Here is an 11,965-nt window from a genome sequence, read left to right on the forward strand (position 1 = left end):
CTATCACAATCCTGACAGTAGTAAACACTGTGAAAAACCTTGCTATTTGCTATATGATTCATTTTCAATAGTATTTTATTTTTCCAAATACATGTAAAGATAGTTTTCAACATTCATTTTTGTAAAAATTTATGTTCCAAATTTTTCTCCCTTTCTCCTTTACCTCCCTTCTCCCCAGGACAGCAAGCAATCTGATTATAGATTAAATGTGCAATATGATTCATTTCTAAACTTTATATCATAGAGCCTCCTCCATGAATTTATCAAATCCCTTAGGCATGGAGTCCTCTGATAAACAAGAGTGGAAAATTAAGACAACTATCTTCATTACTTGAATATTCAGAGTGTGATATGATAGAAAGAGCACTGAAATAGGATCCAGGAGACCAGGTTTCTAGTTCTGACTCTACTCTTAATCTTCTGTGTGAATTTGGCCAAAGCAGCTTCCCCTCTCTAGATTTCTATTTCCTTCTGGTTCTAATGTTCTGTGAATCTAGTAAATAAACCCTTTAAACCCAGTTATCTCAGGTCAATTTAAACCCCATTGTCCTACATATCATATCCTAGATAATAAACTCTGTGAGAGGAAGAACTTTGTCTCATCTAAACTTTGTGTCTCCCAATTTCCTGGCACAGTATTCTGAGCCTAAGTGCTAAATGTTTGTTGAGTGAGTTCTGCTATGGTGGTGAGAAAACCAAGGCAGACACAAGATGTTAGTATCAGTTATTCAAATTTTAGCTATTTGCTCTGTGATGACTATGGGCATGTGACCATGAGTAGTTGAAAAATATGACTAATGACAGTTACTTCATTGATTTTTGGCTTGAATCTGGCCTTATACTATTCAGTCGAGTAATAATGATAAATCTCATTGGGTACCAGGGTGTACAATCCTATACTGGGTCTTATGGGAGATCCAAGAGAAGGATGAAACATATTCATCCTCAAATTGAAGAGAGCTTATAGTCCTTTGTAAGGAGATATGACATACTATATAGAGTCAAAAAGTCTTAGTCCAACCCTCCATTTTTTGGAGGAGAAAATGGACAGCAAGGAGGGAAAGAGGTTTATCTGCAATGAATTAGTGACAGAGGTGGATCTAGAAACCAAGTGTCCTGCTGCTAGACTAAATGTACTGCTGATTCCATTGAAACAGCTTATAATATAATTCAGGGTAGTTCCTGTTCCAGTACGCAATGAAATACACAGGCAGTCAGAGTTGTGGAAAATAAGAGAAAAGAGAATTCCCCAAGTTTGGAATGATTGAGGGAGATATAGAATAGTCATTTACATTGAGGGGTGGAAAAAAACCTGAGAGCAGACATGATAAAATATGAACCTTCATTGGATGTTTCAGTGGCTACCTATTGCCTACCAAGGAAAACACAAACCCCTGAGCCTGGCATTCAGTCCCATTTCATAGTTTGATTCTAAATTTGGTTTTGAGACTATATGTCCCACTGCTCCCCCTCAGGCATTCTATATTCTCAACAAATTCTCCTTGCCAAATATGCCCTATTTCTGGAAGATACCTTCTCTTTTCAACTCTGTTGTTAATTGGCTGATTGGTTGTGGGTGCCCTATGCATCATTCAGGGTCTGACTTAAATGCCTCCTCCTGAAGGAAGCCTTTGCCTACACTGTTCCATGATCAATGCGCAGGTAGTATGTCACCACCCTCTGTGCTTAGTCACAGGGATTTTATTTGGGTGACTTAACTCAAAGATCCAGAGTGAGTCAGAGTCAAAGCCAGAAATAGGATCCAGGAGATCTGATTTCCCACAGTCCTTTGCATCCCACTCAACCTTCAACAAAACCAAACTCCCAAATGAGTGAGTCTAACCTCATCAGTAAAGGAAACACTTGAACTGTATCTGATCACAGAACACCTACTGACAGTGACCCAGTTTCAGCCAAATTTATCCCAGGGCAACATGGTGTAATGGAAAGAACATCAAAGTAGAGGTCAAGAAATCTGGGAGTTAATTCTAATCCTGCTGCTAACTCACTGTGTTGCCATGGGCAAGTCATTTGGCTTCTCAAAATGGGATGATGAACATAGGAAATAATGTTCCAAAGCACTAATAATAGAAAGTCACACAACCTTACCTTATGTCCAACAAACTGACAAAAGGGCAGATAAGTGGTGAAGTGGATAGAATGCTGGGCATGGACTCTTCCAGAGTTGAGGTCTGGTCTCAGGCACAAACCAGCTATATGACCCTGAGCAAGTCACTTTATCCTGGTTGCCTCAGTTTCCTCTTCTGTCAAAAGAGCTGGAGAAAAAATTAGCAAATCACTTCAGTATCTTTTCCAAGAAAATCACAAATGAGGTCATAAAAAGTTGGACACTATTGAACTGATTGAATGACAACAAAAATGGGAATAGTCAACATTACAGAGATTATAGAGACAGACACATTGGTAGAATTGTGAAACAGTACAATTAATTTGTAAAGTAATTTGCCCATTCTCCTTGACCAACAGATTCTACCGCTAGGCATATATGTGGAGGTAAATGACAAAAAGAAAGACTATATACACCAAAAATACATTTTTTTCTGTTCTAATATTTTTATTTTTTCCAGTTGATTTACATTTGTTTTTAAAAATTTGAGCTCCAGATTCTTTCTCTTCTCCACCCCTCCATTTAGAAGGCCCATGTGAATTAATACAAAAATTTCCATAAAAGTCATGTCTCAAAAGAAAACATAGATTCCCCCTTTTCCCAAAAAAAAAGAAAGTATGCTTCAACTTGTATTTGGACATAATCAGTTCTTTCTTTGTATATGGATAGCATTTTTCATCATAAATTGTTCAGAATAGTCTTGGATCATTGTTTTGCCAAGAATAGAAAGGTCATGTACAGTTGATCATGTAACAACTTTTCTATTACTATATACAAAATACATTTATTTCACTTTGCTTGAGCTCATGGAGGACTTTCCATGTTTTTCTGATAGAATCCTGCTCATCATTTCTAATGAACAATAATGTTCCTTCATAGTTACATTCTACAATTTATTCAGCCATTCCTCAATTGATAGTCATCCCCTCAATTTGCAATTTTTTACCCTGAGAAAAGAGCTACTATAAATATTTTTATACATATAGATTCTTTCCTTTTTTTTTCAATCTCTTTTGGGATCTTTCCTGAACTAAATGGCAGCTCATTAATATAATGGAATGCTACTGTACTATAAAGAAATGATGAATATGTATGAATATAAAGAAGCACAGGCTTAATTAATACAAAGCAAATTAATTAATGCAAAGTAAAAAGAGCCAGGAAAGTAATACAAGACAACTACAGCACTGTAAATGGAAGGAACAATAACCACAAAAACAGTTTTTAAAAAGAGAATGGTGCAAAATTACAAAAAGAAAGGAAGGAAGGAAGGAAGGAAGGAAGGAAGGAAGAAAGAAAGAAAGAAAGAAAGAAAGAAAGAAAGAAAGAAAGAAAGAAAGAAAGAAAGAAAGAAAGAAAGAAAGAAAGAAAAAGAAAGAAAGAAAGAAAGAAAGAAAGAAAGAAAGAAAGAAAGAAAGAAAGAAAGAAAGAAAGAAAGAAAGAAAAAAGAAAGAAAGAAAGAAAGGAAAAAAGAAAGAAAGAAAGAAAAATTATAAAGAAGGTATCTTTCTCCATTTCTTTGCAGAGGTCCATAAGTGTGGATGATTGAACATAATGTTAGGTTTTTTCCAACGTATCGATCAGTTTTGTGGAATTTGTTTTTCTCTCTTTCCTTTTTTTTTCTTTTAAAAAATTATTTATCATAGGAGATGGTTTTCTGGGAGAAGATGGAAATCTGGGTGGTATAAAAACAAAAAGATACCAATAAAATCCATTGTTTTCTAAACGAAGAGGTGAAATTGAGGTTTCTTTCTTCTTGGAAATAGAGTCCCCCTCTTCTTTCCTCTCTCTCCTTCATCTCTGTCCATTGAAGCAAGACCCACACCTCCTCCTCCATGAAGTTTTCCCTGATCCTCTCTCCTGAGTTCCCCTACATTCTTCAAATAGCTTCTAGCTCTTCATCCAGTTCTCCTTTGTCTCATCACAAGCTATTTTGTATCATATCTAGAGAATCATAAGATCACAGATTTGAAGAAGATACTTAGAATTCATTGAAATGCATTTTACAAAATAAACAAAAAGCAAAACCAAACGAACCACAAAACCCTAAACTGCATAGAAGATAGTTCAAAATTGCATATTTGGGTTTTATTTTTAATGCATGTCAGTCATATCCTATAGTTAGTCTATAAAGATAATGTCATTTTTCACCGTTATCTCTCTTTCTCTCCAGAGCTTGGCAAATCCTCACACCTGAAAAGTATTTGTCTAAGGTCTCATCCAGCTCTGAATTCTATGTTGTAAAATTCCTTTCTATTCTAACATTCTGTTCTGTGATTCTTCTTGATTCACCTTCAATATGGAACAAGGGAGCTGGGTTTATGTGCCCCAGGAAGCCAATCCTTCCGACTGTATGTTGAGTCTCTACTTCTAGGATTTCAGGGAGTTTTGAGGGATAAATAAGTATATTAGAAGCACTACAAGAGGGGTTTCATGGCCTTCTGCTCTTATTATCAAATTTTTTAAGTGTCAGGATGTCCCCTCTGGCCTACAGAGGCAGGTGTGAGCAGATGAGCAGGGAGGGGAAGGTGGGTGGCTAGCTAAGGGGATTTGCAGAAGGGACTGGGTGTGGGGATAGGCAATGGCAGCCAGGTAGATGAGGAAAGCATTTAGCCTAGGAATCTGGAAGCTTTAGTTACAATCCTAGGTCTGTTACCCACCAGCTCTGAGCAAATCATCTCCTCTTTCTGGTCCTCAAAGGTAGACCTTAAAGCTGTCCAAGAACTCTGCCCAAAGGGCTATCAAACTGTGCACACCCTTTGCTCTAGCAGTGTCTCTACTGGGCTTATATCCCAAAGAGATCTTAAAGGAGGGAAGGGGATCCACATGTGCCAAAATGTTTGTATCTGCCCTTTTTGTAGTGGAAAGAAATTGAAAAGTTAGTGAATGCCCCTCAATTGGGGAATGGCTGAATAAGTTATGGCATATGAACATTACAAAACATTATTGTTCTATAAGAAACAATCAGCAGGATGATTTCAGAAAGGCCTAAAGAGACTTACAGGAACTGATGCTGAGTGAAGTGAGTAGAACCAAGAGAACATTATACACAGCAACAAGAAGATTATGTGATCAACTGTGATGGACTTGGCTCTTTTCAACAATCTTTTCAAAGGTGATTCAGGCCAATTCCAATAGACTTGTATTGGAGAGAGCCATCTACACCCAGAGAGAGGACTATGGGGACTGGGTGTGGATCACAACATAGTATTTTCACCTTCTTTGTTGTTGTTTGCTTGCTTGTTTTTTTCTTTCTCATTTTTTTCCCTTTTTGATCTGATTTTTCTTGTACAGTGTAATAAGTGTGGAAATATATTTAGAAGAATTGCACATGTTTAACCTATATTGGGTTACTTGCTGTCTAGGGCAGAGAGTGGGAGGAAGGAAGGGAGAAAAATTTGGAAAGCAAGGTTTTGCAACGGTGAGTGTTGAAAACTAGCTTTGCATGTAGTTTGAAGTAGGATTATTATTTAAAAAATAAAGCTGTCCAATATCCCTTGTAGGAAGTTCTGAATTAAAATTTCAACATCAGGTACTTACCAGCTGCGTCATCCTAGATAAATCCCTTAACTTCTATAAAAGTTTCTCAGTTATAAAGCACAGGATTATAATAAATCCTACCTCCAAGAGTTGATGTGAAGATAAAATGAGACAATATTTATTTTTGAAAGGAAGTGGGGTAGTATAGGAGTATCCCATGGAGTTTTAATTATTGGTTAATGGAGTTTATCATAATCCTGCTGACACACAGTAGGGATAATATATAAATGCTTATTCCTTCTCTCTCTTCCAACTCTAGCATCATTCTATGTCCTAAACAAACGGTTTTGATTCTCAGAGTTCCATAGGGACCAAATCTTGGAGTGGGAAAAGATCTTAAATGTCAGTGTCTAATCCTTTCATTTTATAGATCGGAAAAATCAAAGAGAAGGGTGAGGGAGGATGGTAAGCCTACTTCCCCAGAGTTACACAGATTATAGTAAGTAGCAGAAATGGTTTTAAATTTAAGCCCCACGAATCCCCTCCAGTGAGCTTCATTTTCTGACAGGCTAGCCCTTCGAAGCACAGGTGGCTGCCTCAGCTGCTTCTTTGGCATGCAGCCAGGCAAGGGCCTGGTCCTAGCTCTGGTTCTGGAGCTGGGAAGGGACAGGAAGGATCAGGGAGCACTCTTTACTATTCTTAGCTCACAGATTATAGTAAGAAGGAGCTCTCAGGAGTGTCTGGGCAAAGGTCCTTCTGAAGTAAACAAACAAACCAAAAAATGCTTTAATGAATCTCAAAATGTGAATGACAGGGCTCCCCTGTCTTGTCCATTCCAATCCCTGCATGCCTGACAAGTGGTCATTCTGCTTTCTGCTTCAAGAGCTCTTAAGAGATGGAACCTGCCATGTTCTTAGGGAGCCCATTCTACTTTTGAACATCCCTAAATGTTCAGATATTTTTGTAAAACGCTTTTTGTTGTTTGCTTGCATTTTGTTTTCTTTCTCATTTTTTCCCTTTTTGATCTGATTTGTCTTGTGAAGCATAATAATTGTAGAAATATGTATAGAAGAATTGTACATGTTTAACATATATTGGATTACTTGCTGTCTAGTGGAGGGGGTGGGAGAAAGGGAGGAAAAAAACCTTGGAACACAAGGTTTTGCAAGAGTGAATGTTGAAAATTATGCATAAATTTGAAAATAAAAAGCTTTATAAAAGGGGGAATATTTTGAACAGCTCTAGTTGTTAGAAGGGAATGTTTCCCCCCCTAATCAGTCAGAACTTAGCAGTTTCTCCCACTCCTCTCTATTTTTGCTTTCTATTTTGCCCTCAGAGACCAAATGGAGGTTATCTTTGACAAGAATGTTGAGGGGTTCTTCCCTGTCCTGCTGTTTCTTTATGGGGTCAGAAAGAAATGGAATAACAGAGCTGGAAGACACCTTAGAAATTGTATAATCTATGGTTTTTTAACTTTTATGTCATGGACTTCTTTACAGTCTGCTGAGGTGAAGGGACTCCTCAGAATCATGTTTTTATTTTTTTAATTCAATATTTTATTTTTCTCCAATTATGTGGGAAAACAACTTCAACATTCTTTTTTCCAAATTTTGAGTTCCAAATTCTCTCCTTCCATCCCCATCCTCCTCACTGAAAAAGCAAGCAACTTGACAGAGATTATATATATGTAGTCATGCAAAATACATCACCTTTCCTTTGCATTATGTGTTCCTTATAACTTGAATGTACTTCTTCCTCTACACACACACACACACACACACACACACACACACACATGGAAAAATAAAGAAAAAGTATCTCTGGCATACATTCAGGCTCTACTAGCTCTTTCTTGAAGATGGATAGCATCCTTCATCATATTTTTCAGAATAGTCTTGCATTATTGCTTTGCTGAGAAAAGCTAAATTACAGATAGTGTTTTTAAATGTATAAAGTATATAAGATTACCAAAAAAGTTATATTAAAATAGAGGTGTTTTAAAGAGACAAATTCATGTTAACAACCTCTGATACAGCCCAATCCTTTTATTTTACAGATATATGAGACTCCGAGGATAAATTTCAGGCAGAGTAAGGGTTAGCAGCTGGATGGTACAATGGATGGAGACTTGGACCTCCAAAAGACCCTATGCAAAACCTGCCTCAGTCACTTACTAGCTAAGTAATTTAACTACTTTCTCCCTAAAGTGGTTAACTAATGAGGTTAATGGCACCTTTGGGAGGTCCCAGAGTTATCATAAAGATAAATAAAATATTTGTAAAGTGCTTTGCAAATCTTAAATTGCTATATAAATTCCACCCACTATAATTAATAGAATTCAAAAAGTCCTGTTGCTCTCCTTAGGATGCTTTTCACTGCTGGCTCCATTGGCTTTTACCACATTGGCTTTCACCTAGCTCATATTAAGGATTCAGTAAATGCTTATAGACTGACTAAAAAATTTGGTCAAACTAAAAACCATTACATTGAATTCCCAGTCCCTATATTTATGCACACCTGCATCTTTGATTTCCTTCACAAGCTAATTGTACAATAATTCAGAGTCTGATTCTTTTTGTACAGCAAAATAATGTTTTGGTCATGTATACTTATTGTGTATCTAAGTTATATTTTAATATATTTAACATCTACTGGTCATCCTGCCATTTAGGGAGGGGTGGGGGTAAGAGGTGAAAAATTGGAACAAGAGGTTTGGCAATTGTTAATGCTGTAAAGTTACCCATGTATATATCCTGTAAATTAAAGGCTATTAAATTAAAAAAAAAAAAAAAAAAAAAAAAAAAATTTGGTCAAAGATCAAAATATATTTACACCGAATTCTTCTCTACATAAAGGACCCCAGACTGAGCCAAGGTACAGTTTGCCCACTCACCTTTTTTTCAGGCTGCTTCTAAGAAGAGCTACTGGAAGGAAAGGGGGAGGTAAATATGCCCCTACCTCACATTGCTTTGGGCTCAGCAGTGGAACAGCATTCTCTGTGCCCCAGCGGGGGAGGCTCAAAGGAAGAACTGGCAATATTCCCAAGCCTGTTACTCTGGTTCTCTGATGCCAACAATAGATGAAGCTCCATCCCCAGCCGCCTCTGCCTCCTTATGGCCCCTTCCCAGCCCAGGGAATTATTGTCAGTGAGGGGAAAATCCCCTAAGGAAAAAGTCAGTCCATGATGGAGGGCCAGTAGGCACATGCCTGGGACTCCTGTGGGGATACTAAGGCACCTGCACTGTTAATAAGAGTTGTCATGGATTATGCAGGATTGAGCAAGGAGACCTGTGTTCTAGTCCTATTTCTGATTTGTATTCAATACTAGGCAAATCTTACCTCCTTCCTGGGCTACAATTTTCTTCTCCCTAAAATGAGGAAGTTGAAATAGATCAAGGAGTTCTTAGCCCGAGGTCTGTTACCTTTTTAAAAAATGTTTTCACCAAAAATATATCTATACTGCAATATCATCAATTTCCTTTATGATACTCTGTACTTTCTTTTACACATTGAAAAATATTTTTAGGACCCATAGGTTTTACCAGATGCCAAAGGAATCCATTCCACACACAAAAAAGAGGTTAACCCCTAGACTAAATAATCCTTAAGGTAGGTACATTTAGCATTAACAGTCTATTTTCTAAAGTCTTTTCCAGTTCTAACATTTTATTCTCTAAGATCTATCTATAGCAAAGGATCTTTCTGGGCCTGATTTTTATTCTATGATTCCAAAAATAGATAGAGAATCAGTCTAAAGTCAATGTTTAGCAACCAAGACCATGAGCAGTTACCCAGTTTTTTTCTTTTTTCCTTCTAAGAAAAAAAAGACTTCACAAGGTCCTCATTACTTGCCAGTCACCAGGGCCAAAAGGAAGCAAGTGTGAGATGGTTGTATTCCACTGAAGCCTCAGGATTTCCTGTTGCTGTCTTTCCTAATAATCCATCACCTGCTGGGATTTCCTGAGGTCTTCATCACCTCCACTACAATATCCCACTAATTGATCTCCCTATTCAGGTCTCTCCCTAAACCAATCTGTCTTCCACACTGCTGCCCAAGGAATTTTACTTGAGAACAGGTCTGAGCACAGTCACTCAGTCCTATTCAATAAATTCCAGATTTCCCATTTGCTTCTACTATGAAATAAACTCTTCTGTTTTTTTTTTTTTTTTTTCACTCTTTTGGTTTTTAAAGTCTTTTCTAACCTGGCACCAAACTATCATTCCAGCCTTATAACATATTGTCCCCACTTCCCACACTTAAAACCCAGCCATTCCATTCTGCTTGCTGTTTGAACCCAGAACACATTATCTCCTATCACCTTTCCTTTGCATTATGTGTTCCTTATAACTTGAATGTACTTCTTCCTCTCCTATACCCCACAGAATCCTTTACAACTTTCAAGGCTCAGCTAAACTCCAGCTCTACCGTCTACCTAAAATCTTTTTTTCTGATCCCTCATCTGTTAGTGTCCTCTCTTCCAAAATTACCTTTTGTCTCAATATTTATATAAATCTATAACTATATGTGTGTGTGTATACACACACACACACACACACATATATGTGGCAGCTAGATGTTGGATAGAACATAAGGCTGGAATCTGGAAGTCTGATCTTCTTAAATTCAACTCTGCTGATTTTTCTTGTGCAGCACGATAAATATGGAAATAGATATAGAAGAATTGCACGTTTAATCAATATTGGATTATTTGCTGTCTAGGGGAAAAGGATATGAGGAAGTAAGAGAAAATTTAGAACACAAGGTTTTGCAAAGGTGAATGTTGAAAACTATTTTTGCATGTGTTTTCAAAATAAAAATCTATTATCAAAAAAAAAAATTCAAATCTGATCTCAGATATGTACTAGCTGTGTCCCCTGAATAAGTAAGTTAACCCTGTCTTCCTCAGTTTTCTCATCTTTAAAATGATCTGGAGAAGAAAATGGCATAATCTCTTCAATATTTTTGTCAAGAAAATTCCAAATGGGGTCACAAAAAGTCAGGTATGACTAAAAAATGACTGAATAACAAGACAAAAACATATGTAGCCCACCCAAAAGGATGTAAGTTTCTTAAGGGCAGGAACTTCTTTGTACAAAGACAATGCCATATTATCTGTGCATAATAAATGCTTTTTTTTTTTTTTGCTTGATTAAAGCAATCAAACCTGTGGGTGGGGAAGCAAAGGTGCTGATGGGGCACTCTGGGTAAAGGATGATGAGAGACTGAACCATAGATTTCAATAGATCTCAGAGATGCTCCATACATCTCCTGAAGGAGAATCTGAACTGCTTCTAAGGAGAAGGAGATAAGCTTCCCTCCACCTCACATTCATGAGGGCACAGTGGCACAATGTGTGATAACACAGATTACCTTGTGACCCAGCCAGGGGGAAGGAAAAACTTAGCTCCTCTCAGTGGTTTGGAAATACAGAGCCACTTTTCTGGAAAGGAGAGGAGGTGGAGAGGGGGAAGAAGAAAGAAGGCAGAAAGGAATCATCAGCCAAGGGAGGTAAGTGGGAGTACTCTGCCTAGGTAAGGAGGGGAAGTGACACACACAGTGAAAAGGGAAAAGGCTAGAGAGCTTCCTGAGTGCTAATGTGTGATGGATGGGCTCATCTCTCCCTTGATCCTAGGTTTGCTTTCTCTCTGGGCAGGGGCTTTTCCCCCTGCACCATAAGGCTGTCTGGTCCAGGGAGACAAACCTGTTGTCCATGATTCTAAGAGTTAATGTTGCGGGAGAAACTATTATTAGCCACATGAATGTTTAATCTCTTCTTCCACCAGGCTCAGCTGTTTTTTACCCTCCCTGGAAGTCATTTGGTAGTTGAATACAGCCCCCAAGAAGACACACCAGGTTCCTAGCAGATCATGCACTGGCAAGATTTCATAGGCAGCTGAGCCATCATTTATTCAGTCCTTAGGAGAAGAAGGGGGAGGGAATGGTAGAAAAAGTCCAGACAGAACTGACTACCTGCCTGCTACCATTCCTCTGGTCAACAGCAGCAGGAAGGCAGTAGAATGAACCTAAGATTTGGAGACAAGAAGGCTTTGCTGAGACTCCTGGATTCAAAAATCCGTGCCTGCCCCCTCTTTCACAGGACTCGCGGGTTTTAGGATAGGAAGAAACTTTAGCTATCTCCTTGTCAACTCTGTCATTTTTACTGAAGAGAAAACCAGGCAAACTCAAAGAAAATTGTGACTTGTCCAAGGTCTCACAAGTAGTAAGTGGCAGAATTGGGACTTTAAGAGATTCCTCAAAAATGGAAAAGGGTCTACATTTACCAAAATGTTTGCAACAGCTCTCTTTGTGATGGCAAAGAATTGGTTATCGAGGGGATGCCCATTGTTTGGGGAATG

This window comes from Sarcophilus harrisii, chromosome 2 (genome assembly GCF_902635505.1).
Source record: "Sarcophilus harrisii chromosome 2, mSarHar1.11, whole genome shotgun sequence".
NCBI classification, from domain to species: Eukaryota; Metazoa; Chordata; class Mammalia; order Dasyuromorphia; family Dasyuridae; genus Sarcophilus; species Sarcophilus harrisii.